Genomic DNA, 26,732 nt, shown 5'->3' with positions numbered 1-26,732 from the left:
CACTATTCTCTTGACTTTTTTTTTTTTTTTTTTTGAGATGGAGTCTCGCTCTGTTGGCCACGCTGGAGTTCAGTGGTGCGATCTCAGCTCACTTGCAACCTCTGCCTCCCGGGTTCAAGCGATTTTCCTGCCTCAGCCTTCCGAGTAGCTGGGACTACAGGCACATGCCAACAAGCCCAGCTAAGTTTTGTATTTTTAGTGGAGATGGGGTTTCGCCATGTTAGCCAGGCTGGTCTGACTCCTGATCTCAGGTATCCACCTGCCTTGGCCTCCCAAAGTGCTGGGATTACAGGTGTGAGCCACCATGCCCAGCCAACTTTTTTTTTTTTTTTTTTTTTTTTTTTTTTGAGATGAGGTCTCACTCTGTTGCCCAGGCTGGAGTGCAGTGGCATGTTCTTGGCTCACTGCAGCCTTGAACTCCCGGGGCTCGAGCAGTCCTGCCTCAGCCTTCTGAGTAGCTGGGACTACAGGCATGTGCCACCATGCCCTATTCAGAGTTTTTCATAAATGCCGTTTTAGTGTTAAAGAAGTTTCCTTCTATTCCTAGTTTGGTGAATATGTGTGTATGTGTGTGTTTATTGTGGTAAAATACCCAAAACATAAAATTCTATCATTTTAACCCGTTAAGAATGTCCAGGTTAGTGTAATTAAGTACATTCACGTTGTTGTACAACCATCACTGTGATCTGTCTCCATAATTTTTTCATCCCAAAGTGAAATGCTGTACCTATTAAACACTAACTTCCCATCTCCCCTCACTCCAGCCTGTCATTCTACTTTCTGTCTCTATGAATTTGACTACTCTAAGAAACTCATATATGTGGGATCATACATTTATCCTTTTGTGACTGACTTATACACTTAGCATAGTGTCTTTGAGCTTTTGCTGAGTGTTTTTCTTTTTAAATCATAAAAGGGTATTGAATTTTTTCAAATATCTTTTTTGTGTCTATTGAGATGATAATGTGGTGTATCACATTGATTGATTTCCTTATGTTGAACCACTCTTGCATTCCTGGGATAAATGTTGGTCATGGTATATAATCTTTTTAATGTATTGTTGGATCCAGTTTGCAGTTTGCTGTTATTTTCTTAAGGATTTTTGTTTCTATATTCATATGGGATATTGGTTTATAGTTTTCTTATCATATCTTTTTTTTTTTTTTTTGAGACGGAGTCTTGCTCTGTCACCCGGGCTGGAGTGCAGTGGCCGAATGTCAGCTCACTGCAAGCTCCGCCTCCCGGGTTTACGCCATTCTCTTGCCTCAGCCTCCCGAGTAGCTGGGACTACAGGCGCCCGCCACCTCGCCCGGCTAATTTTTTGTATTTTTAGTAGAGACGGGGTTTCACCGTGTTAGCCAGGATGGTCTCGATCTCCTGACCTTGTGATCCGCCCATCTCGGCCTCCCAAAGTGCTGGGATTACAGGCTTGAGCCACCGCGCCCGGCCTTTTTTTTTTTTTTTTTTTTTTTTTTTTTTTTTAAAGAGACCAAGTCTCCCTGTGTTGCCCAGGCTGGTCTCAACTCCTGGACTCAAGGGATCCTCCTGCCTCAGCCTCCCAAAGTGCTAGGATTACAGGTGTGAGCCACCATGCCCAGCCTGAATTTTATCATACCTTTTTCTGACTTTGGTGTGAGGGTGATGTTGGCCTCACAGAACATTAGGAAGTGTTCCATTCTCTTCTGTTTTTTGAAGGAGTTTGAGTAGGATTGGTGTTAATTCTTTGAATATTTGGTAGAATTTGCCAATGAAGCCATGTGATACTGGGCTTTTCTTTGTTGGGAGGTTTTTGTTTAACAATTCAATCTCTTATTATAGGTTTGTTGAGACTTAATTTTTTCTGAGTCAGTTTTTGTACTTTAATGTTTCTAAACATTTGTCTGTTTTATCTAAATTATCTAATATGCTGGTTTATAGTCATTCATATTATTCTCTTATAATCTTTTCATTTATGTAAAATTAGTAGTAATATCCCTGGTTTCATTTCTGATTTTATTTATTTTCATCTTCTTTCTTTTTTTCCCAGTCAGTGTAGCAAGAGTTTGTAAATTCTGTTGATCTTTTTAGATAACAGATTTTTGGTTTTGTTGACTCTTTCTACTATTTTTATTCTTCTTGGTTTTTGTTGTTGTTGTTTGTTTGTTTGTTTTTGAGAGATGGGGTCGTGCTCTGTTACCCAGGCTGGAATGATGCAGTGGTGTGGTGTGATCATATGCACTGCAACCTCAAACTCCTGGGCTCAAGTGATCCCCTTACCTCAGCCTTCTGAGTAACTGAGACTACAGGCATGCATCATCAAACCCAGCTAATTTTTTTTCTTTTTAATTTCATAGAGATGGGGTCTCACTGTCTTGCACAGGCTTTGAACTCCTGGCCTCAAGCAATCCTCTTGCCTCAGCCTCCCAAAGTGCTGGGATTACAGGTGTGAGGTACTGCACCTGCCTTATTTTTATTCTTTATTTCACTTATCTCTGCTCTAGACATTATTATTCCCTCTGTTTTGTTGGGTCCAGTTTGTGCTGCTTTTTCTAGTTCCTTAAGGTCTGAAGTTAGAGTATTGATTTAAGGTCTTTCTCTTTTTTTGTATCTCTCTTTTTATTTTTATTTTTTGTAGAGATGGGGGTTTCACTGTGGTGCCTAGGCATGTCTTGAGCTCATGGGCTCAAGCGATCCTCCCACCTCAGCCTCCCAGAGTGTTGGGATTAAAGGCATGAGCCACCATACCCTGCCTTCTTTCTAAAATTTGGTTTTATTTATTTATTTATTTGTGTATTTATTGAGACAGAGTCTTTCTCTGTTGCCTGGGCTGGAGTACAGTGGCGTGATCTTGGCTCGCTGCAACCTCTGCCTCCCGGGTTCAAGTGATTCTCCTGCTTCAGCCTCCCAAGTAGCTGGGATTACAGACATGCACCACCATGCCCGGCTAATTTTTGTATTTTTAGTAGAGATGGGGTTTTGCCATGTTGGCCAGGCTGGTCTTGAACTCCCAACTTCAGGTGATCTGTCTGCCTTGGCCCCCCAAAGTGCTGGGATTATAGGCGTGAGCCACTGTGCCTGGCCTTATTATTATTATTATTATTTTTTGAGACAGGGTCTTGCTCTGTTGCCCAGGCTGGGGTGCAGTGGCACCATCACAGTTCACTGTAGCCTCAACCTTCCAGATTCAGGCAATCCTCCCACCTCAGTCTCCCAAGTAGCTGGTACCATAACTAGCTAATTTTTGTATTTTTTGAAGAGACCGGGTTTCATCATGTTGCTCAGGCTGGTCTCAAATTCCTGGGATCAAGTGATCCTCCTGCCTTGGCCTCTTAAAGTGCTGAGATTACAAGCATGAGCCACCATACCCAGCCCTGAAATGTTTAAAATATGGAATGCTTCACGAATTTGCATGTCATCCTTGTTCAGAGGCCATGCTAATCTTCTCTGAATCATTCCAACTTTAGTATATGTGCTGCTGAAGTGAGCATTAAACAACACACTTAAACACCAAATGAATAAAAAGAGGAAATCATTAGGGAGATAAGAAAATACATTGAGACAAATTAAAATGAAAACATATATACCAAAACTTAAGGGGTGCAGTAAAACCTCAGAGGGAAATTTAGGGTTGTAAATGCTTCAGTGAGCTGTGATTGTGCCTCTGTACTCTAGCCTGGGTGACAAAGTGAGACCCAACCACAAAAAAAAATCAAGATTTAGTTCAAAAGCTCTTATACATCATGGGGACTATAGTTATTACAATATATTGTATACTTGAACATTGCTAAGAGAGTAGAGTTGATTTTAAGTGTTTTCACCACAAAAAAGAGAAGCATATGAGGTAATGCATGCGTTAATTAGGTTGGTTTAGCCATTGATACATTTGATGGTGTCCCAGTAGGCCCCATGGCTCGTTCCTTTTTCTTTTTTTTGAGATGGAGTCTAGCTCTGTCACCCAGGCTCGAGTGCAGTGGCACCATTTTGGCTCACTGCAACCTCCACCTCCCGGGTTCAAGCGAGTCTCCTGCCTCAGCCTCCTGCGTGGCGGGGACTACAGCTGTGGGCTACCACACCCAGCTAATTTTTGTATTTTTAGTACAGATGGGGTTTTGCCATGTTGGCCAGACTGGTCTTGAACTCCTGACCTCAGGTGATCCACCCGCTTTGGCCTCCCAAAGTGCTGGGATTATAGGTGTGAGCCACTGTGCCCAGCCTCTCTTCCTTTTTCTTTGTTCATTTTTTTTTCCTGCTTTTTAGCTTAAGTAATTTCAGTTCTCTCTTCATGTTCATTGATTCTTTCTTCTGCCTGTTCAACTCTGCTGTTGAATCCTTTTGTGAAATCTTTATTTTGGCTCTTGTATCTTTATGTCCAGAATTGCTATTTCATTCATTTTTATATTTTTAAAATATTTTTATTGATATTCCTTACTTGTTTATACAGTGTTCTCCTGATTTCCTTTAGTTTTTTGTTTGTTTGTTTTTTCATGGTTTCCTTCAACTCTCTGAGCATATTTAAGACAGTTAAAGTCTTTGTCTAGTAGGTCCATTGTCTGGCTTGCTATGGGGTGGTTTCTGTCAATTTCTTTTTCTTTTTGTTTTTTGGTTTTTTTTGAGATGGAGTCTTGCTGTCTCCCAGGCTGGAGTGCAGTGGCGCGATCTTGGCTCACTGCAAACTCTGCCTCCCAGGTTCACACCGTTTTCCTGCCTCAGCCTCCCGAGCAGCTGGGACTATAGGTGCCCACCACCCCACCCAGCTAATGTTTTGTATTTTTAGTAGAGATGGGGTTTCACTGTGTTAGCCAGGATGGTCTCAATCTCCTGACCTTGTGATCCGCCTGCCTCGGCCTCCCAAAGTGCTGGGATTACAGGCATGAGCCACCCCGTGTCCCACCAATTTCTTTTTTTTTTTTCTTTTCCTGTGAATGGGCTGTATAGTCCTGTTCCTTTGTTTGCTTTGCAAATTTTTGTTGCGAAGTTGACATTTTGTATGCTGTAATATGGTAACTCTGAAAGTCAGATTCCACTGCCTTCCTAGAGATTACTGTTGGTACTTATGAAAGCTGCATTTGTTTAGTGACTTTTCCAGATTGTCTTTGCAAAGAGTGTATACCTGGTTGCATGTGGTCACTGTATCTCTGTTCTTTTATCTCTGTGGTCTTTCAGTGACTTGACAGAGATTTCCTTAAATGCTTAGATCGAATAAGAAAAGAAAACATAAAGAAAAAAGGAGTGTTCTCTCTCTTTAAGTTCAATTGTCTAGTGCCACTAGGGAAGCAACTTCAGTCAGGGGGTGTGCATGTGTGAAACTGTGGCCAGCCCTCTGGCAGCTCCTCAGCAATCAAAAGTAGTGAATGAAACACATAACCTCAATTTTTTGGAGGACAAATGAAGGGGTGGCCTGCCCCTCCACACCTGTGGGCGTTTCTCGTTAGGTGGAAGGAGAGACTTGAAAAAAGAAATGAGACACAGAGACAGAATATAGAGAAAGAAAAAGTGGGCCCAGGGGACCCGCGCTCAGCATACAGAGGACCCACGCCGGACACCGGTCTCTGAGTTCCCTTAGTATTTATTGATAATTATCTTTACCATCTTAAAGATAAGGGAGTGGCAGGACAATAGGATCATTTTAGGGAGAAAATTAGCAGTAAGACATATGGATAAAGATCTCTGTGTCATGAATAAGTTCAAAGGAAAATGCTGTGCCTTGATACACATATGCAAACATCTCCATAAACCTCTTAGCAGCATTGCGCCAGCAAGTGCCCAGCAAGTCCCACCAGCAAGTCCCACCAGCAAGTCCCACCTTATGCCATAATTTTCTCCTATCTCAGTAAACAGAACATACAGTCTCACACAGAGATGTTCCATTGCCCAGGGATGGGCAGGATTTTTAACCAGCAAGCTGCCTTCAGGCACTTGTTTAACAAAGACACATCCTGCACAGCCCAAAATCCATTAAACCTTGAGTCACCGCAGCACATGTCTCTTGCAAGGACAAGGTTGGGGGTAGGGTCACAGATTAACAGCATCTCAAATACAGAACAAAATGGAGTCTCTTATGTCTGCTTCTTTCTATATAGACACAGTAACAGGCTGATCTCTCTTTTTCCCACAAAGCCCCTATTTCCCACCCTAGCACCAGCAAGCTGCAACAGGGACTGCCATCTCAACAGTTGCGTACCACAGGGCTGGGAGCTACAGAATGATAGATGCTATTCCAAATGCCAAAATTCACTAAAATTTACCAACTTTTTTCTTTATCAAGCACTCTTCTGGACACTGCAAGTGTTTCATTAGACCCCAGAGTCCTAAAATAGTCACCTCAAGCAGTTCTTGCCATCTCAATAGTTGTTTTGGTGAAAGTACTAACTCCTGGAGTTCCTACTCTATCATCTTCCATGACCTATGTCCCTAATTTTCAGCATGCATTTAGTTGATCCAACCTTCCTTCTGACTCAGTGTATGTGCGCGCACACACACACGCACACACACACATACACACACATACTCATCCAATCTGTTCTCTACACAGAAAGAACCCTTTGTAAGTGCCAGTGCCTATGTTTTTTTCCACTTAAAAGATAATTTCATTCTCAATATGGAAAAAGCAGAGTTAAAAAAAAAAAATTCACAGCTGGGCGTGGTGGCTCACGCCTGTAATCCCAGCACTTTGGGAGGCCAAGGCAGGCGGATCACAAGGTCAGGAGTTTGAAACCAGTCTGGCCAACATGGTGAAACCTCGTCTGTGCTAAAGATACAAAAAATTAGCTGGGCATGGTGGCGGGCACCTGTAATCCCAGCCACTCGGGAGGCTGAGGCAGGAGAATCGCTTGAACCCCAGAGGCGGAGGTTGCAGTGAGCTGAAATTGTGCCAGTGCATTCCAGCCTGGGTGACAGAGCAAGACTCTGTCTCAAAAAAAAAAAAAAAAAAATTCGGAGAGGATTGTGGGAAGATGATAAAGTAGGAAGTACCAGAAATCCGTCTCCCCACCAAGATAACAGTTGTTCTGGCAGAATCTGTCTGATGCATCTCCTTTGGAACTCTGAAGTTTATTGAAATCTTACAACTGTGAGGAATTAACTGTCCTGGACAGTAAATTGCGGTTAATTTCAGTCAATTGTAGCACTTAGTACCAATAGCAGCTGCCCATCCACATCCCTTAGCCCCATGGCAGGCAGTTGTGCACGTGTTCCTGGAGCAGCTTGCACACAGTTTGTGGAACCTAAAGTGGGCAGAAATGACCATTTCTTCCAAATATCAGGAATCTGGATCAAGTGCAGTGGCTAGTGCCTATAATCCCAGCGCTTTGGGAGGCTGAGGCAAAAGGATTGCTTGAGCCTGGGAGTTTGAGACCAGCCTGGGCAGCATAGTGATACCCTGTCTCTAAAAACAAAAACCCACATTTCAGAAATCTGTGCTCCAATCAGAATTGCTGCTTCTGGCCAGGCGCAGTGGCTCACGCCTGTAATTCCAGCACTTTGGGAGGCCAAGACGGGTGGATCACTTGAGGTTAGGAGTTTGAGACCAGTCTGGCCAACATGGTGCAACCCTGTCTCTACTAAAAATACAAAAATTAGCCAGGCGTCGTGGTGCATGCCTGTAACCCCAGCCACTCAGGAGGCTGAGGCAGGAGAATTGCTTGAACCTGGGAGGTGGAGGTTGCAGTGAGCTGATATTGCACCACTGCACTACAGCTTGGGCGACAGAACTTGTGCCACTGCACTGCAGCCTGGGCGACAGAGTGAGACTGTCTAAAAAAAAAGAGGCTGGCGCGGTGGCTCACGCCTGTAATCCCAGCACTTTGGGAGGCCGAGGTGGGTGGATCACTTGAGGTCAGGAGTTCGAGACCAGCCTGGCCCATGTGGTGAAACCCCGTCTCTACTAAAAATACAAACATTAGCTGGGCGTGGTGGTGGGGCGCCTGTAATCCCAGCTATTTGGGAGGCTGAGGCATGATAATTGCTTGAACCTGGGAGGTGGAGGTTGCAGTGAGCCAAGATCACGCCATTGCACTCCAGCCTGGGTGACAGGGCGAGACGCCGTCTCAAAAAAATAAAAAATAAATTAAAAATAAAAGAAAGAATTGCTGTTTTTGATCACAGAGTTGCAAAGAGGCAATGGTTACTGTTGCACCTTACCACTTTGTTGCAAGTCCCCCCACTACCACCACCAAAGTGATGTCCAGGAGATTTCTCTTTTTTTGAGACAGTGTCTCACACTGATGCCCAAGCTAGAGTGCAGTGGTGCGATCTTGGCTCACTGCAACCTCCGCCTCCTGAGTTCAAGCGATTCCCCTGCCTTAGCCTCCCGAGTAGCAGGGTTTACAAGCGCCCGCCACCATGCCTGGTTAATTTTTTTTTTTTTTTTTTTTTTTTTTGTATTTTTAGTAGAGACAAGGTTTCACCATGTTGGCCAGGCTGGTCTCGAACTCCTGACCTTGTGATTCGCCCACCTCGGCCTCCCAAAGTGCTGGTAATATAGGTTTGAGCCACCGCATCTGGCCGATGTCTGGGAGATTTAAAGGGCTGGCACCATACTCCCCGTCTCCATTTTTTTTTTCTTTTTTCCCTTTTGAGAGCCAGATATTGATGACTAGGGGCCGGGCGTGGTGGGTCACGCCTGTAATCTCAACACTTTGGGAGGCCAAGGCTGGAGGATCAGTTGAGGTCAGGAGTTTGAGACCAGCCTGGCCAGCATGGTGAGACCCTGTCTCTACTAAAAATATAAAAATTAGCTGGGCATGGTGGCTTATGCCTGTAGTCCCAGCTACTTGGGAGGCTGAGGCGGGAGAATCGCATGAACCTGGGATACAGAGGTTGCAGTGAGCCGAGATCGTGCCACTGCACTCCAGCCTGGGTGACAGAGCAAGACTCTGTCTTAAAAAACAAACAAAAAAAATATTGATGACTAGGACGATCAATAGGAACCAAATAGATGGGAGAAATTAAGAAGTCATTGTGCATGCCCAGGGTAGGTGAAAGGCTCGGTACAGTCATGTACTGCATAATGATGTTTTGGTCAGTGACAGATAGCATAGATGACAGTGGTCCTATGAGATTATAATGGAGGCCAGGCATGGTGGCTTATACCTGTAATACCAGTGCTTTAGCAATGGGGGCTCTCTTGAGTTCAGGAGTTCAAGACTGGCCTGGGCAACATAGCAAGACCTAGTCTCTACAAAAATAATAAAAGAAGAAAAATTAGCGGGGCATGGTGGTATATGCCTGTAGTCGTAGCTACTCCAGAGTCTGAGGTGAGAGGATTGCTTGAGCCCAGGAGTTTGAGCCTGCAGTGAGCTATGATCATGCCACATCACTCCAGCCTTGGCGACAGAACGAGACTCTGTCTCTAAAAAAAAAAATTAAGATTATAGTGGATAAAAAAAATATTATATTGGGTTGGGTGCAGTGGTTTATGCTTGTAATCCCAGTACTTTGGGAGTTCAAAGTGGGAGGATCACCTGAGGTCAAGAGTTCGAGACCAGCGTGGCACATGGCGAAATCCTGTCTGTACTAAAAATACAAAAATTAGTTGGGCATGGTGGTGCGTGCTTATAATCCCAGCTACTCTGGAGGCTGATGCAGGAGAATTACCTGAACCCAGGAGGTGAGCGGTGGTTGCAGTGAGCCAAGATAATGCCACTTTACTCCAGCCTGGGCAACAGAGCAAGACTCCATCTCAAAAAAAAAAAAAAAAAAAAAAAAAGACTCAAATTACTGAAATACTAAAGATAAAATTGAAAGTGGGAATATTACCCTCAATTCCACAGAAATGGAAAGGGTAGGCTGGGCATGGCAGCTCACATGTATAATTCCTATGCTTTTGAAGGCTGAACTGGGAACATCACTTGAGCCCAGGAGCTCAAACCAGCCTGGACAACATACTGAGACACTGTCTATACAAAAAAATAACACCTGCCTGTAGTCCTAGCTACTTGGAAGGCTGAGGCAGAAGGATTGCTTTAGCCCAGGAATTCAAGACTGCAGTTAACCATGATTGTGCCATGGCATTCTAGCTAGGGTGACAGAGCCTGTCTCTTGGGCTGGGTGCAGTGGCTGACGCCTGTAATCCCAACAGTTTGGGAGGCTGAGGTGGGCAGATCACTTGAGGTCAGGAGTTCGAGACCAGCCTGGCCAACTTGGTGAAACCCCGTAAAAATACAAACAAGAAAATTAACCAGCCATAGTGGCGTATGCCTGTAATCCCAGCTACTCAGGAGGCTGAGACAGGAAAATCGCTTGAACCCGGGAGGTGGAGGTTGCAGTGAGCTGATACTGCGCTGTTGTACTCCAGCCTGGGCAACAAGAGTGAAACTCTATCTCAAAAAAAAAGAAAAAAAAAAGAGAGAGATTATAATAGAGTACGATAAGCAATTGTAGGCTGGTCTGAAGATAGTGAATTATCTTAATTGATTGTTGACAGTCAGTTACAGATAGAACTTATTCTACTCTTTCCCCCATCCTTACTACTGCACTTGACTAGTTTTTTGGGGAAAAAGATTAATAAACCAATTATATGCCAACAAATTGGGTAACCTAGATGAAACGGTCACATCCTAGAAACACAAAACCTACCAAGACTAAACTACCAAGAAATAGAAAGTGTAAATAGTCTTATAAGGAGATTGCATTTGTAATAAAAAACGTCCCAACAGAGAAATCTCTGGACCTGATGGCTTCACTGGTGAATTCTATCAACATTTCAAGATTAACTAACACCAGTCTGTCTCAGACTTTTCAGAACACTGAAGAGGAAAGAACACTCACTAATTCATTCTGTGAAGTCAGCATTATCTTTGACATAGTTTGGATATTTGTCCCTCCAAATTGCAAGTTGAGATTTGATCTGCAGTGTTGGAGGTGGGTGGGGCCTAGTGGGAAGTATCTGGGTCATGGGGGTGTATCCCTCAGGAATGGCTTGGTGTGGTCCCTATGGTAGTGAGTGCATTTTTGCTATATTAGTTTACTCAAGAGCTGGGTGTTTAAGTGTCACACCTCTCCCCTCTCTCTTGCTTCCTTCCTTGCCATGTGACGTACCTGCTCTTCCTTCACCTTCTGCTGTGATTGAAAGTTTCCTGAGGTACTTATCAGAAGCAGATACTGGCACCATGCTTCTTGTACAGCCTGCAGAACCATAAGCCAAATAAACCTCTTTCCTTTGTAAATTACCCAGCCTCAGGTATTCCTTTACAGCAATGCAAAATGGATGAATACAGTCTTGATGCCAAAGCCCTACAAAGATGCTATAAGAAATCTATAGACTAATAGTTTGTTCTTTCTTTTTTTTTTTTTTGAGACAAAAAGTCTCACTGTATCACTGAGGCTGGAGTGTAGTGGTGCAATCTTGGCTCACTGCAGCCTGGGCCTCCTGGGTTCAAATGAATCTCGTGCCAAAGCCTCCCAAGTAGCTGGGATTACAGGCATGTGCCACCACGCCCAGCTAATTTCTAAATTTTTGGTAGAGATGGGGCTTTGCCATGTTGGCCAGGCTGGAAGTGATCCACCCGCTTGTCCTCCCAAAGTGCTGTCTTTACAGGCATGAGCCACCGTGCCTGGCCTATAGACTAACATTTCTTAGGAACACTGATGTAAGAGTCATCAACAAAATACTAGCAAACCAGATTTAGCAGTATATTAAAAGGATTTACACCATGACCAATAAGCAAATGAAAAGATACTCAACATTGCTAATTAGGGAAATGCAAGTCAAAACTCCAAGATACTACCTCACACCTATTAGGATGGCTGCTATCAAGAAGAGCAGAAAATAATTGTTGAGAAGGACATGGAAAAATTGGAACCATTGTACACTGTTGGTAGTCATGTCGAATGGCACAGCCTATGTGAAAAACTATGGTGGTTCTTCCAAAAATTAAAAATAAAATTACCATATGTGTCAGGATTTTCCAGAGACAAAACCAGTAGGGTATAGATGGATGGATGGGTGAAGGAGAGGGGATTTATTAGGAGAACTGGCTTACTCAATTATGGAAACTAAGAAGTGCCATGATAGGTCATCTGCAAACTAGAGAACCAGGGATGCCAATACATTGGCTCAATCTAAGCCTCAAAGCTCCAGAACCAGGGAAACCAATGGCATAAATTTCACACTGAGGCTGAAGGCCTGAAAACCTGAGAGGCTACTGGTGTAAGTCCTGGGGTCCAAAGACTGGAGAACTTGGAGTACTGATATCAAAGGGCAGGAGAAGGGTGTCCCAGCCCCAGGAGAGAAAATGGATTTACCTTTACTCTGCCTTTTTGTTCTATCTGGGCTCCCAGCCCACTGGATGTTGCCCTCCCACATTGAGGGTGGATCTTACTCTCTCAGTCAACCTACTCATACACCAGTCTCCTCTGGAAACACCCTCATAGATACAGTCAGAAACCATGCTTTACCCACTTTGTAAGTATCCTTTAATCAGTCAAGTTGACACCTAAAAATCCTCACACCATATGATCCTGTAATTCTACTTGTGGAGGTTTAGTGGTTCCCCTTTATCCTAGGTTTCACTTTCTGAGATTTCAGTTACCCAAGTTCAACTGCGGCCTGTAAAAAAAATAGGTGAGTATAGTGTAATAAGATACTTTGAGAGAGAGAGAGAGACTACTTTTATTTATTTATTTAGAGATGGAATCTCACTGTGTCGCCTAGGCTGGAGTGCAGTGGCACCATCTCAGCTCACTGCAGCCTCCACCTCCCAGATTCAAGCGATTCCTGTGCCTCAGCCTCCCGAGTCGCTGAGATTACAGGCGCCTGCCACCACGCCTGGCTAATTTTGTATTTTTAATAGAGACAAGATTTCACCATATTGGCCAGGCTGGTCTCGAACTCCTGATCTCGAGTGATCTGCCCGCTTCGGCCTCCCAAAATGCTGGAATTACCGGCGTGAGCCACTGTTCCCAGCCACAGTTATATAATTTATCACTATATATTGTTATGGTTGTTTTATTATTAGTTGTTGTTAATCTCTTACTCTGCCTAATTTATAAATTAAAGGCTATATACATATATATATATAGGAAAAAACACACTATACGTGGGGTTTGATACTCTCTGTGGTTTCACACATCCATGGGAGTCTTGGATCCCCCCATCAGATAACGATGACCTAATGTATACTCAAAATAATTGAAAGCAGGGTCTCTAAGAGATATTTGTGTACCTGATGTTCATAGGTATAACCCATTGATCAAGGGATGAATGGATAAGCAAAATGTTGTGAGTACATACAATGGAATATTATTCAGCCTTTAGGATGGCTGCTAGTAAAAAATCGAAGTAACAGGTGTTGGAAAGAATGTAGAGGAACTGGAACCTTTATGTATTGCTGGTGGCAATGTAAAATGGTGCATTCACTGTGGAAAACAGTATGGTGGTTCCTCAAAAAAACTAAACGTAGAATTATGATACAGCTGTTTCACTTCTGAGTACATATTCAAGACAACTGAAAGCAGCGACTTCAGCAGCTATTTGTACACCTATGTTTAGCAACATTATTCACAACAGCCAAAAGGTGGAAGCAACCTAGATAAACAAAATGTATATAATATGTACATACTGGCCAGGCGCGGTGGCTCAAGCCTGTAATCCCAGCACTTTGGGAGGCCGAGACGGGCGGATCACGAGGTCAGGAGATCAAGACCATCCTGGCTAACACAGTGAAACCCCGTCTCTACTAAAAAATACAAAAAAAAAAAACTAGCCGGGCGAGGTGGTGGGCGCCTGTAGTCCCAGCTACTCGGGAGGCTGAGGCAGGAGAATCACTTGAAAGCAGGAGGCAGAGGTTGCAGTGAGCTGAGATCTGGCCACTGCGCTCCAGCCTGGGCGACAAAGTGAGACTCCGTCTCAAAAAAAAAAAAAATGTACATATGATGGAATATTATTCAGGCTTGAAAAGGAAGGAGATTCTGATATGTGATATGACATGGATAAATCTTGGGACATTATGATGTGTGAAATGTCAGACACAAAAGGATAAATATATGATTCCACTGCCATGAAATACCTCAAGTAGTCAAATTCATAATGATAGAATGTTGAGTAGTGGTTACCAGGAGAGGGGAGAGTGAGTAGTTCTTGTTTAATGGGCATAGAATTTTAGATGAAAATTTCTGAAAATGGATAGTGGTGATGGTTAAGTACACTATGAATGTACTTAATAGCACTGACATGTACACTTAAAAATGGTTAAAATATTACAGATTGAAGCATTGATATAAACAACAACAACAAAAAAAACAAAAAAAAAAGGTTAAATGATAACTTTTTTTTTTTTTTTGAGACAGGGTCTTGCTCTGTCACCCAGGCTGCAGTGCAGTGGCACAATCACAGTTCACCGCAACCTCAAACTCCTGGGCCCAAGTTATTCCCCTGCCTTAGCCTCCCGAGTAGTTGGGACTACAGGTGTGCACCACCACACCTAGCTAATTTTTAAAAAATTTTAGAGAGATGGGGTCTTGCTATGTTGCCCAGGCTGGTCTAGAACTGACCTCAAGCCATCCCCCTGCCTTGGCCTGCCAAAGTGCTGGAATTACAAACCTGAGCTGCTGTGCCCAGCCAACATAGTATTATGTATATTTTACTACAAATTTTAAAAATGGAAAACAAAAAGAAAGCAAATAGTTCTCCTTTGCCCTAGTCCTGATCCCTCAGCTAGCTGCAAAAATATCACCACCAGTGATGGTTGCCAGGGGCTAGTTACTGTTCAGTGGGTATGAGAGTTTCAGCTTTGCAAGATGAAGAGTTCTGGAGACGGATGATGGCGATGGTTGTACAACAATATGATTGTGCTTAATACCACTGAACTGTCCACTTAAAAGTGATTAAGATAAAGTTTGTTGTGTGTATTTTATCACAATAAAAAGCAATTGGGAAAAAATAATTTTAGACTTGTATAATATTTGCATGAATACTACAAAGAATTTGTGAAAACCCTTCACCTAGATTCCCCCAAAGGATAATATTTTAATATATTTGCTTTATCCTTCTCTTTTTCAGAATTTCTCACACACTCAGAATTATTTTTTTCTGAATGATTTAAAGGTAAAAGGCAGATGTGATACCCCAAACACCTAAATACTTCAGTTTGTATTTTTTAAAAACAAGAAATTCTCTTACATAACTATGGTATAATGATCAAAATCAGGAACTTAACACTGACACAATGCTATAATCTATAGACCTTATTTAGATTTTCTCAGTTGTCCTAATAATATCCATTAGAGTAAAAGAATATCTAATATTATGTGTTGATTCAGTGACCTTGTCTCTTTCATCTCCTTTAATCTGGAACAGTTCTTGAGTCTGTATTTTTATGACACTTACAATTTGATAAGTGCAGGGTAGTTATTTTGTGGAGCATCCTTCAATTTGTTTTTGTCTGTTGTTTCCTCGTGGTTAGATTCAGGTTATTCACGTTGGGCATTAATACCTAAGAAGTGAAGCTGAGTTCTCTGTGTATATTAGGATGCACATGCACTCCTATTACTGACAATATTACTTGAGTGGTAGGGTCCAGTTTTCTCCCTCATAAAATTATTTATTTGCCTTTTGTAATAATGTCTTGGGAGATGTTTTGTGACTATGTAAATACCTTGTTCTCAAACTTTCACCTGTTAATTTTAGCATTCAGATGATTCTTGCCCTAATCAGTTATCTTTATGGTCGTTGCCAAATGATTTTCTCTTTTTGCCTTCCCTGTACATTTATTAGTTGGCTTTCTACCGTAAGAAAGAGTTTTCTGTTCCTATTATTTTTTATCAATATAGACTCATAGATTCTTACTTTATTAAATACATTGTAATCTTCTATCACTATATATTTTGATGACAGTGTTCCAGGTTTGACCAGGAGGAATTCCTTCAAAATGATTTACACACAGAGAAGCCTTTTAAAATTAGGTCTTGTTAATACTGTCCTAAGGTAACTATTAATATCACCTTTTTTCACTCACTAAGGTGTACCTGTTTTAGTGATAAATTATATGATCACTTTGTTTAAAATGTTAATCAGATTGTGCTACTTTTCTCCTGAAAACTGTCCAGTGGTTTCACATCTCACTTTGAATAAAAGCCACAGATCTGGCAAGGATCCATATGGTCTGCTCCTCCAGCCATTTTATATACTCTTCCCCGGCTTGCTCTGCTGCAGCCACACCTGGTCTTAGGGCTCCACTTTCACCTCACTGTCTTTGCATTTGCAGTTACTCTTCCTGAAACATTCCTGTATGTTCCTTACTTCCTTTAGGTTTCTGCTCCCATGTCACTTTATCGGAGAGGGCTTCCAATCTTCTTCACATAAAATAGCAAGAGCCTCCTTCCCCTCACCAGCACTCCTTGCTTTCTTTACCCTCTCTGCTTTATTTTTTCCCTAATATCTGGTCCAACTTCATAAAGGAAGGGATTTTCTTTTGTTCTTTGCTCTCCGCCTACTGTTAGAATAGTGCCTAATAAGTAGTATGCGCTAATTTGTTGAGTGAATGAACTCACTATCTCTCCATTTTGTTAAAAAAGGCAAGTACTATAGCAGTTCCTGAGGCAACGATCTCTCTTCATTGAGACCTAAGTCTCTTTATTGAGACTGATTTTTGCCCTTTTGTTGCTGTTGTTATTTGCTATGCTTTTTCAGTACTTTTTTCTTCATTTCTACCCACTTCAATTATCACCTGTACATCTTCCAAATCTTCTCTCTTTGTCTCAGAGTTGGTCAGTTGTTACTGTTCTTTACTTTCCCTTTCATTCTAAGTCTTTTATGATGGACAGTGTATTTAGATGAGATTCGCCCTGTTTTACTGCAAAGGTTATCCGTTACTTTTTAAATTTTAAAATTAAAAAGAATTTTTAATTCATTACTTTTTTTAAAAAAAATTTTTTTTCTTTTTTATCAAGATGGAGGCTTGCTCTGTCGCCCTGGCTGAAAGTGCAGTGGCGCAATGTTGGCTCACTGCAACCTCCGCCTCCCGGGTTCAAGCGATTCTCATGCCTCAGCCTTCCAAGTAGCTGGGATTACAGGTGCCTGCCACCACGCCCAACTAATTTTTGTATTTTTAGTAGAGAAGGGGTTTCGCCATGTTGGTCAGGCTGGTCTCAAACTCCTGACCTCACGTGATCCGCCTGCCTTGGCCTCTGAAAGTGCTGGGATTACGGGCATGAGCCACTGCACTCAGCCATACTTCACTACTTTTTAAAAGATGGCACTGCTGGCCGGGTGCGGTGGCTCACACCTATAATCCCAGCACTTTGGAAGGCTGAGGTGGGCAGATCACGAGGTCAGGAGTTGGAGACCATCCTGGCAAACACGGTGAAACCCTGTCTCAACTAAAAATACCAAAAAAAAAATTAGCCGGGCGTGGTGGCGGGCGCCTGTAGTCCCAGCTTCTCGGGAGGCTGAGGCAGGAGAATGGCGTGAACCCGGGAGGCGGCGGAGCTTGCAGTGAGCCGAGATCCTACCACTGTACTCCAGCCTCGGCGACAGAGCAAGACTCCATCTCAAAAAAAAAAAAAAAAGATAGCACTGCTGTAAAAATATAAAGACATGTTAAGAATGATTAAGTGCAAATTCAGAATAATGTTGCCTCTGGGAATTGGAGGGGTATATAACTGAGGAAAAATATAGAGGGCTTCAACCATTAATGCTGTTTTGTAAGCTGCCTAGAGTGTACACAGTCATTTGTTACACTGTTTTACCTTTTTTATGTCTAAAATACCTTATAACAAATTAAAGACTAGGCACGGTGGCTCACCCTGTAATCCCAGCACTTTGGGAGGCTGAGGCAGGTGGATCACCTGAGGCCAGGAGTTCTAGACCAGCCTGGCCAACATGGCGAAACCCCGTCTCTACTAAAAGTGCAAAAAATTAGCTGAGCATGGTGATGCATGCCTGTAGTCCCAGTTACTCAAGAGACTGTGGCACAAGAATCGCTTGAACCTGGGAGGCGGAGGTTGCAGTGAGCAAAGATCGTGCCACTGCACTCCACCCTGGGTGACAGAGCGGGCCTCCATCTCGAAAAAAAAAGAAAAAAATTTAAGAAAAAATGTATCTATCACGTAATCTATTTCTTCATTCTTTTAAGTTATGCTGTTACTCCTTTTTACTGTAAGTTCATAAATTTTCTTTGCTTTCCTACATTTTTCTTGCCCTCCTCTTATTATGGAAGACAACCTACAAAGCAGCAGTGTTGCCATTACTTCCCTCTACTTTTTTTTTTTAAGATTTTTGGGGAACAGGTGGTGTTTGCTTACATTAATAAGTTCTTTAGTGGTGATTTCTGAGATTGTGGTGCACCCATCTCCTGAGCCTGAGCAGTATACACTGTACCCAATGTATAGTCTTTTATCCCTCACCTCTTCCCATCCTTTCCCCTCGAGTCCTCAAAGTCCATTGTATTAAACATTTGTGACCTCATAGCTTAACTCCCAGTTACGAGTGAAAACATATGACATTTGGTTTTCCATTCCTGAGTTACTTCACTTAGAGTAATGGTCTCTAGTTCCATCCAGTTTGCTGCAAATGCCATTACTTTGTTCTTTTTATGGCTGAGTAATATTCTATGGTGTATATATACTACATTTTCTTTCTTTCTTTTTTTTGAGATGGAGTCTTGCTCTGTTGCTCAGGCTGGAGTACAGCGGTGCAATTTTGGCACACTGCAACTGTCACCTCCTGGGTTCAAGAGATTCTCCTGCCTCAGCCTCCTGAGTAACTGGAATTACAGGCACCTGACACCATGCCAGGCTACTTTTTGTATTTTTAGTAAAGACAGGGTTTCGCCATGTTGGTCAGGCTGGCCTCAAACTCCTGACCTCAAGTGATCTGCCTACCTCGGCTTTTGAGACCCCATCTCTACCAAAAAAAAAAAAAAAAAAAAAAAAAAGAAAGAAAGAAAAGAAGGAAGGAAGAAAAAAGAACAAAAGACAGAGTCTCACTGTATTACCTAGGCTGGTATTGAATTCCTGGGCTCAAGCGATCCTCTGCCTCAGCCTCCCAAAGTATTGGGATTATAAATGGGAGCCTCCATGACTGGGCTTTGAGTCCTTTTCAGGTTCTTTTAGTGAAATCATAGTTAATTGAAACTATCATTTCATTAGTATGAGTTGTGCAAATATCCATGCATAAGTGTTAGAGTGCAACACCTTTAGAAATATATTTGGAGCACTCAGTGGGAGCTTTTGATTATTTTTTGCCCTCAGGAATGTTTTAAACAGTTGCTACTTAATATGAGGCATTGAGTGGTGATAAACAGGATAAAACTTGGATAAAATGAGTTTGTTTGCTTACTATTTCCCTACTGCCTGAAATAGTTCCAGGCATATCAGTGTTCATAATGTATTTATGAATGAATGAATAAATTCATTTGTAAATCCAGTATTTAATAGCTGTGTAACCTTGGGCACATTATTTAACATTTCTAATTACTGTAGCCTCAGTTCCTTCAGTTGGAAAATGGTGAGGAGGAGATAATTCCTCCTACCTCACAGCATTATTGTATGAATTAAATGCAAATTTATGTGCAAAAAATGAATCATAGCAGTTGAGTTGAGGTAGAAGAGAGCAGGTGGACCCCAAGGCCTGGGGGCAGGGGAAGGAACTGCAGTTTGTCTGCTGAATCTTTTAAAAAGGGAAAAGAGGCCAGGTGCAGTGTCTCCTGTCTGTAATCTCAGCACTTTAGGAGACTGAGGCAGGAGGATCCTGAGAGGCCAGGAGAGTGAGGCCCTGTCTGTACAAAAAATTAAAAGATGAGCCAGGCATGGTGGTGTGTGCCTATAGACCAGCTACTTGGGAGGCTGAGGCTGAGGTGGGAGGATTGATTGGGCCCAGGAATTTGAGGCTTGCAGTGAGCTGTGATCATGCCACTGCTCTCCAGCCTGGGCAACAGAGCAAGACGCAGTCTCACTATACATATGTATAGAGAGATGGGAAGTATGGTGAGAGATGAGACTGAAAAGGTAAACTGGGCCCAGTTCTGAAGGGTTTTGGGAGCCATGTTGAGGAGTTAGCACTTTGTCATGATTCTCCATGTTGAGGCTGGTCTCGAACTCCTGACCTCAGGTAATCAGCCCGCCTCGGCCTCCCAAAGTGCTGGGATTACAGGCGTGAGCCACCGCACCCGGCCTCTTTGTCATGATTACATTGGGAAACCGCTGAAACTTTATAAACAGAGAGGTAACATTTCTAGATTTACATTTTAAAAAAGTTACTCTGGCTACAGATTGGAGGATAATGATAAAAAGCTAGTTATCATGCCTGAGAAGGGTTGAAGCTTAGTAAACTGGGTGTCTTCTGCTCTGCATATCCTCAGAAACACAAATTTACTCTCTATCTATAAAAGACAAGGGGCAAATAACATTTCTGCTTTGATTGCATCATCAGATCTAACTGGTTACATCTCTAGGGAATTTGTTGGCCATTTTAGAAGACAAGGCCTTCATCAGAAATGTGGTCTGGCCTGTCACAGTGGCTCACACCTGTAATCCCAGCACTTTGGGAGGCCGAGGCGGGTGGATCACCTGAGGTCGGGAGTTCGAGACCAGCCTGACCAACATGGAGAAACTCTGTCTCTAGTGAAAATAGAAAGTTAGCCAGGTGTGGTGGCGCACACCTGTAATCCCAGCTACTCAGGAGGCTGAGGCAGGAGAATCGCTTCAACCCGGGAGGCGGAGGTTGTGGTGAGCTGAGATCACGCCATTGCACTCCAGCCTCTCACCATTGCACTCCAGCCTGCACAACAAGAGCGAAACTCGGTCTCACAAAAAAAAAAAAAAAAAAAAAAGAAATGTGGTCTAAGGGAGGAGAAATGTTCCTAAGTCCTATCACTTTGAGCATAAAAGAGAAGAGATGGTTAGGGCCTATTTACCATTTCATAGGACTAACTATTCTGGTACTTTCAGGATTTTCCTGAGAGTCATCAGCAATTAAAGCCTTAAAACACAGAAAAGTATGCCAGGCATATGCTCACGCCTGTAATCCCAACACTTTGGGAAGCTGAGACAATTGGATCACTTAAGGCCTGGAGTTTCAGAGCAGTTTGGCCAACGTGGTGAAACCCCATCTCTACTAAGAATACAAAAATTAGCCAGGCATGGTTTACATGGGATTACAGGAGCGCGCCTGTAATCCCAGCTACTCAGCAGGCTGAGGTGGGAGAGTCACTTCAACTCGGGAGGCGTAGGTTGTAGTAAGCCGAAATAGCGCCACTGCACTACAGCCTGGGCAACAGAGTGCTACTGTGTCTCAAAAACACACACACACACACACACACACACACAAAACCCAAAAAAAACACACACAAGAAAAATAGAAAATAAATAAATAAATAAAAACACAGAAAAGTGTCTGTGCTTGCCTTTCAGTACAGGGAGGAGTGAGGGACTAGAGAGATTGTCCTACTTTGAAGCCAGGCATGGTAGGGAGTACAGGATGAGCAAGACATAAGAACTCCCAAGTATAGAGAGGTAATAATGATGCTTGCCAGTGAAGATGGAAGCCTAACTGCAAGGGGAAGAAAAGCATGAGCTGGTAGACATTTTGGATCGGAAAAGAAGCTTTGAGGCTCAGCACTATAAAGGGCTAAGTGTGGATTCCCTTAGTCACAAGAAAACAAAACAAAAAAAATAACTGTTGGTGTTTTCCCAGTTATGCCATACTATGATGATAGACATTTGATCTTTGAATACTTAAATGAGAGTTCTATTTTCTATATCAAAATAGTCAGATTCCCTTGAATATTTAACCTATGAATATTGTTGTGAGTTGCCATTTTTTGCCTAACTGGAAAGAGTCAGTGATGTCAGAAATTTAATAAAAGAGCCTAGTACTAATGATGCCACAGGTGATGTTTTCAATTAGCAGTGTTTTAATGAGATTTGTAGGCTGGTAAGAGCTAATCCTATAATGTATGGAAAAAAACTAAGAAGGTAGGCCTATATCTGGTAAATCTCCTGAGGTAGGGCTTTGCTGATTCAGATTTCTTTGATTAAAAGTTTAATATCTTACAAACTGCCTGGAAGTAAATTTGTATCTGACATAGATACTTTTCAGCTTCCAAAATAAATAAGGTTAGCAGAAAGTAGATGTGTTTAGTGACTTTATAAGCTAAAGGAAAATAAAAGCACATTTCTGGTAGGTATAAAAATAATTGGTAGTTGGCAAATAATTCAGCCGAGTAGAAATGTGAGAGACTGAAAGACTTGAGGAGAAAAAAAGGGAAATCAGCTTCATTTTTTGGTAAACTTCGAGATGTACATCTCAAACTTTGAGATACATCTGGTATCTTGCAAGTGATCTAAACTGATCTCTCAATCGTGCTGAAGAAATAGAAAGATTTGTACTCCGGAAGCACTTCTTAAAGCGCTTAAAGAACATAAAGCCCGGTTTTGACATCTGGGAAACAGTTCCAGAACCAGTATTCCCAGAGAAAGACTATCAAATGACAGCTCTCTCAGGGACAGCATAAAATCCAGATATGGTGTAGTTTTTTTTGTTGCTGTTTGCTTTTGAGACAGAGTCTCCTCTGTCGTCCAGGCTGAAGTGCAGTGGCATAGTCACAGCTCACCGCAACCTCCTCTCCCGGGTTCAAGCAATTCTCCTGCCTCAGGCTCTCAACTAGCTGGGACTACGGGCTACAGGCGTGTGCCACCATGCCTGGCTAGTTATTTTTTATACTTTTAGTAGAGATGGGGTTTCACCATGTTAGCTAGGCTAGTTTCGAACTCCTGATCTCAAGCGATTGACTTGCCTTGGCCTCCCAAAGTGCTGGGATTATAGACATGAACCACTGCACCTAGCCTATCGTGTAGTTTTTATCTACTGCTCACTTGTGTTTCCATGTTCCTGCTTTGAAACTGGAGGGGAATAGAGGTAAGCTACTCAGGGCAGTTGCATAAAACATCTGCTATAAGCATACTAGGCCCTTTCAAGTTACATCATTTTTACTATATGTTTTAAAATAATTCCTTTATGCTTCCTTTATTATCACTAATACTGTAAAGACAGTGAACTGGAGAGAGAAAACATGAGGGGTTTGCTGAATAATTTAGTATGGTATTGCTGTGAAGAGATAGAAATGTAGATGACAATGATGTTATGTTCTGTCAGGGAACCTTCTTTTTCTTTTTCTTTTTCTTGTTTTTTTTTTAGAGTCTTGCACTGTTGTCCAGGCTGGAGTGCAGTGGCGTGATCTCAGCTCACTGCAGCTTCTACCTCCCAGGTTCAAGAGATTCTCCTGCCTCAGCCTCCTGAGTAGCTGGGATTATAGGCACCTACCACCACGCCAGGCTAATTTTTTTTGTTTGTTTTTAGTAGAGACGGGGTTTCACTATGTTGGCCAGACTGATCTCGAACTCCTGACCTCATGATCTGCCCACCTTGGCCTCCGAAAGTGCTAGGATTATAGGCGTGAGCCACCACGCCCGGCCAGGGAACCTTCTTTAACTTGTTTATTGCTATATTCCTGCCACCTAAAACAGGGCCTAGAACATAGCAAGTGCTCAAAGACTATTTGATTAATTCAAAAAAGAAGAAAAGGTTTCGAAGGGATTTACTGAGACCATGTCAGACTGAGTGTTTTCACCCCAGTAGTGGTGATAGGTATGTGTAGACCTGAACAAATACCCTCACCCTTTGTGGTAATGTTTCAAGATAGCTCACTGAGGACCTCTGCAAAGTCAAGTCTTGCTATAAAAAGATGGTCATTCTAGATGACGTAGAGATCAAACCCATGCATTCTCTTAGTTTATTAATACATAGCACTGAGTAATTAAGCTCACCAATCCGTCCTCCCCATTTGGATTTAGTTGACATGGGATATGGCCTGAAAGGGATTTTTTTAAAGCTCCCCAGGTGATTCTAATGTGCAGCTGCTAAGATTGAGAGCCACTGCTATTTATATGCCTTTCATATAGACCTGACTTGAATTTAGTAATATAATATACAAATACAGCAGAAGATGACTTGAAAACTATTTTATTTCTAAATACTTTCTGACTTAAAAAGCAGGATCTGATGGTAGTTTTTTTGTGTGTGTGATGGTCTTGCTGTGTCGCCTAGGCATGATCTTGGCTCACTACAACCTCTGCCTCCCAGGTTCAAGCAATTCTCCTGCTTCAGCCTCCCCAGTAGCTGGGACTACAGGCGCCCACCACAACCCCTGGCTAATTTTTGTGTTTTTAGTAGAGACAACGTTTCACCATGTTGGTCAGGCTGGTCTCAAACTCCTGGCCTCAAGTGATCCTCCCGCCTCGGCCTCCCAAAGCACCAGGATTATAGGTGTGAGCCACTGCGCCTGGCCCTGAATTGTATGTTTTTGTTGTTGTTGTTGTTTGTTTTTGAGATAGAATCTCACTCTGTTGCCCAGGCTGGAATGCCGTGGCATAGTCACGGCTCACTGCAGCCTCAACCTCCAGGACTCAAGTGATCCTCCCACCTCAGCCTCCTGAGTAGCTGGGACTACGGGTGCACACCACTACACCTGGCTAATTTTTAAAATTTTTTTATAGAGACAAGGTCCCACTATGTTGTCTAGGCTGGTTTTTTTTTTTTTTTTTTTTTTGGAGATGGAGTCTCGCTCTGTCACCCAGGCTGGAGTGCAGTGGTGCAGTCTCAGCTCACTGCAAGCTCCACCTCCCGGGTTCATGCCATTCTCCCACCTCAGCCTCCCGAGTAGCTGGGACTACAGGTGCCCGCCACCACACCCGGCTAATTTTTTGTATTTTTAGTAGAGACAGGGTTTCACCGTGTTAGCCAGGATGGTCTCGATCTGACCTCGTGATCCGCCCGCCTTGGCCTCCCAAAGTGCTGGGATTACAGGCGTGAGCCACCGCGCCCGGCCTAGGCTGGTTTTGAACCCCAGTGCTCAAGTGATCCTCCGGCCTTGGCCTCCCAAGTGCTGGGATTATAGGCGTGAGGCACAGTGCTCAACCTGTATTTGTTTGATTATCTATTTAAGTAGATATTATTCCTGTTCTTAAGTAGCTGAATTACAGTGTGATCTTTTAGACTTGTCTTTTATTATGTTTGTTTTAAAAATACTGTTAAAGGAACTGTAAATAAACTTGATTTAATTTGTTACAAAGTTCTAAGGGGCACAAAAGACTAGAGTAGTATTTTTTCCAAACTTCAGGTGGTAGTAAAAATTTTAAATGAAGTCAAATAGAGACTACCAAGGCCAGGTGGGGTGGCTCATGCCTGTGATTCCAGGACTTTGGGAGGCTGAGGCTGGCAGATCGCTTGAGCTCACAAGTTTAAGACAAGTGTGGGCAACATGGTGAGACCCCATTTCTACTAAAAATACAAAAAAATAGGTGGGCATGGTGGCATGCCTGTAGTAGTCCCAGCTACTCAGGAGGCTGAGGTGGGAGAATGGCTTCAGCCTGGGAGGTGAAGGTTGCAGTGAGCCAAGACGGCACCACCGGACTCCAGCCTGGGCAATAGAGCCAGACCTTGTCTCAAAAAAGAAAAAAAATACCAAAATTAGTAAGTATTGTTTCATGAAACTTTTCAGTTCTGTAGACGCACAAATATATGTATGTGTGTACTGGGTCTGAATATGAAATGGCTTACCTAATACGAATGGTATTTCAAGATGTTGAAAGCTACAAAACTAGAGTATATGACAAGAGGGAGGAAAGAAGATAGTCATCCCATCATTCCTTTAATGGGGCTACACTGTTACACACATTTATTTTCTCCTTTTTTCTCTGTTTCTTATACATTTTTTGTTTGTTTTGTTATCCAGTTGCTTAATTTTGGGATCTGGCCATATTGTTCAAATTCTTTAACACTGTTTCTTTCTTTCCTTTTCTTTTTTTTTTTTTTTGAGATAGGGTCTCACTCTGTCGCCTAGACTGGAGTGCAGTGGTGCAGTCTCAGGCCACTGCAACTTCCACCTCCCCAGTTCAAGTGATTCTCGTGCCTCAGCCTCCCAAGTAACTGGGACTATAGGCACCTGCCACCACGCCTGGCTAATTTTTGTGTTTTTAATAGAGACAGGGTTTCACCATGTTGGCCAGCCTGTTCTCAAACTCCTAACCTCAAGTGATCTGCCCGCCTCAGCCTCCCAAAGTACTGGGATTACAGGCGTGAGCCACCATGCCCAGCCAACACTGTTTCTTTACCCAAAGAGTGAAAACAAAGGCCAGGCATGACTCACGCCTGTAATCCCAGCACTTTGTGGGGCCAAAGCGGCAGATGGCTTGAGCCCAGGAATTTGAGACCAGTCTCAGTCTGGGCAACATTGCAAAGCCTCATCTCTACAAAAAATATAAAAATTAGCTGGGCATGGTGGCACACACCTGTAGTTCCAGCTCTTCGGGACGCTGAGGTGGGAGGATGGCTTGAGCCCAAGAGGCTGAGGCTATAGTGAGTAGTGATTGTGCCACTGTACCCCACCTGGGCAACAGAGCAAGACCGTCTTAAAAAAAAAAAAAAAAAAAAAGCCGGGCACGGTGGCTCAAGCCTGTAATCCCAGCACTTTGGGAGGCCGAGACGGGCGGATCACGAGGTCAGGAGATCGAGACCATCCTGGCTAACACGGTGAAACCCCGTCTCTACTAAAAAAATATAAAAAACTAGCCGGGCGTGGTGGTGGGCGCCTGTAGTCCCAGCTACTCGGGAGGCTGAGGCGGGAGAATGGCGTAAACCCGGGAGGCGGAGCTTGCAGTGAGCTGAGATCCGGCCACTGCACTCCAGCCTGGGCGACAGAGCGAGACTCCATCTCAAAAAAAAAAAAAAAAAAAGAGAGAGAGTGAAAATAGGTATA

General features: G+C 43.0%; 1 protein-coding gene and 1 non-coding gene across 5 annotated transcripts in view; one reads left to right on the top strand and one right to left on the bottom strand.

Moving 5' to 3' along the window:
• Nucleotides 1–26,732, top strand: part of TFCP2 (transcription factor CP2) — a 71,073-nt gene that overhangs the window by 3,548 nt on the left and 40,793 nt on the right. The window lies entirely within an intron of this gene.
• On the bottom strand, nt 3,361–3,467 carry LOC119623933 (U6 spliceosomal RNA). Its single transcript, XR_005240035.1, has one exon. It is a non-coding gene; the product is annotated as a U6 spliceosomal RNA (small nuclear RNA).

This window comes from Chlorocebus sabaeus, chromosome 11 (genome assembly GCF_047675955.1).
Source record: "Chlorocebus sabaeus isolate Y175 chromosome 11, mChlSab1.0.hap1, whole genome shotgun sequence".
Taxonomy (NCBI): Eukaryota; Metazoa; Chordata; class Mammalia; order Primates; family Cercopithecidae; genus Chlorocebus; species Chlorocebus sabaeus.
Note: the sequence above shows the minus strand (reverse complement) of the source record. Positions and strands in the feature narration are given on the sequence as shown.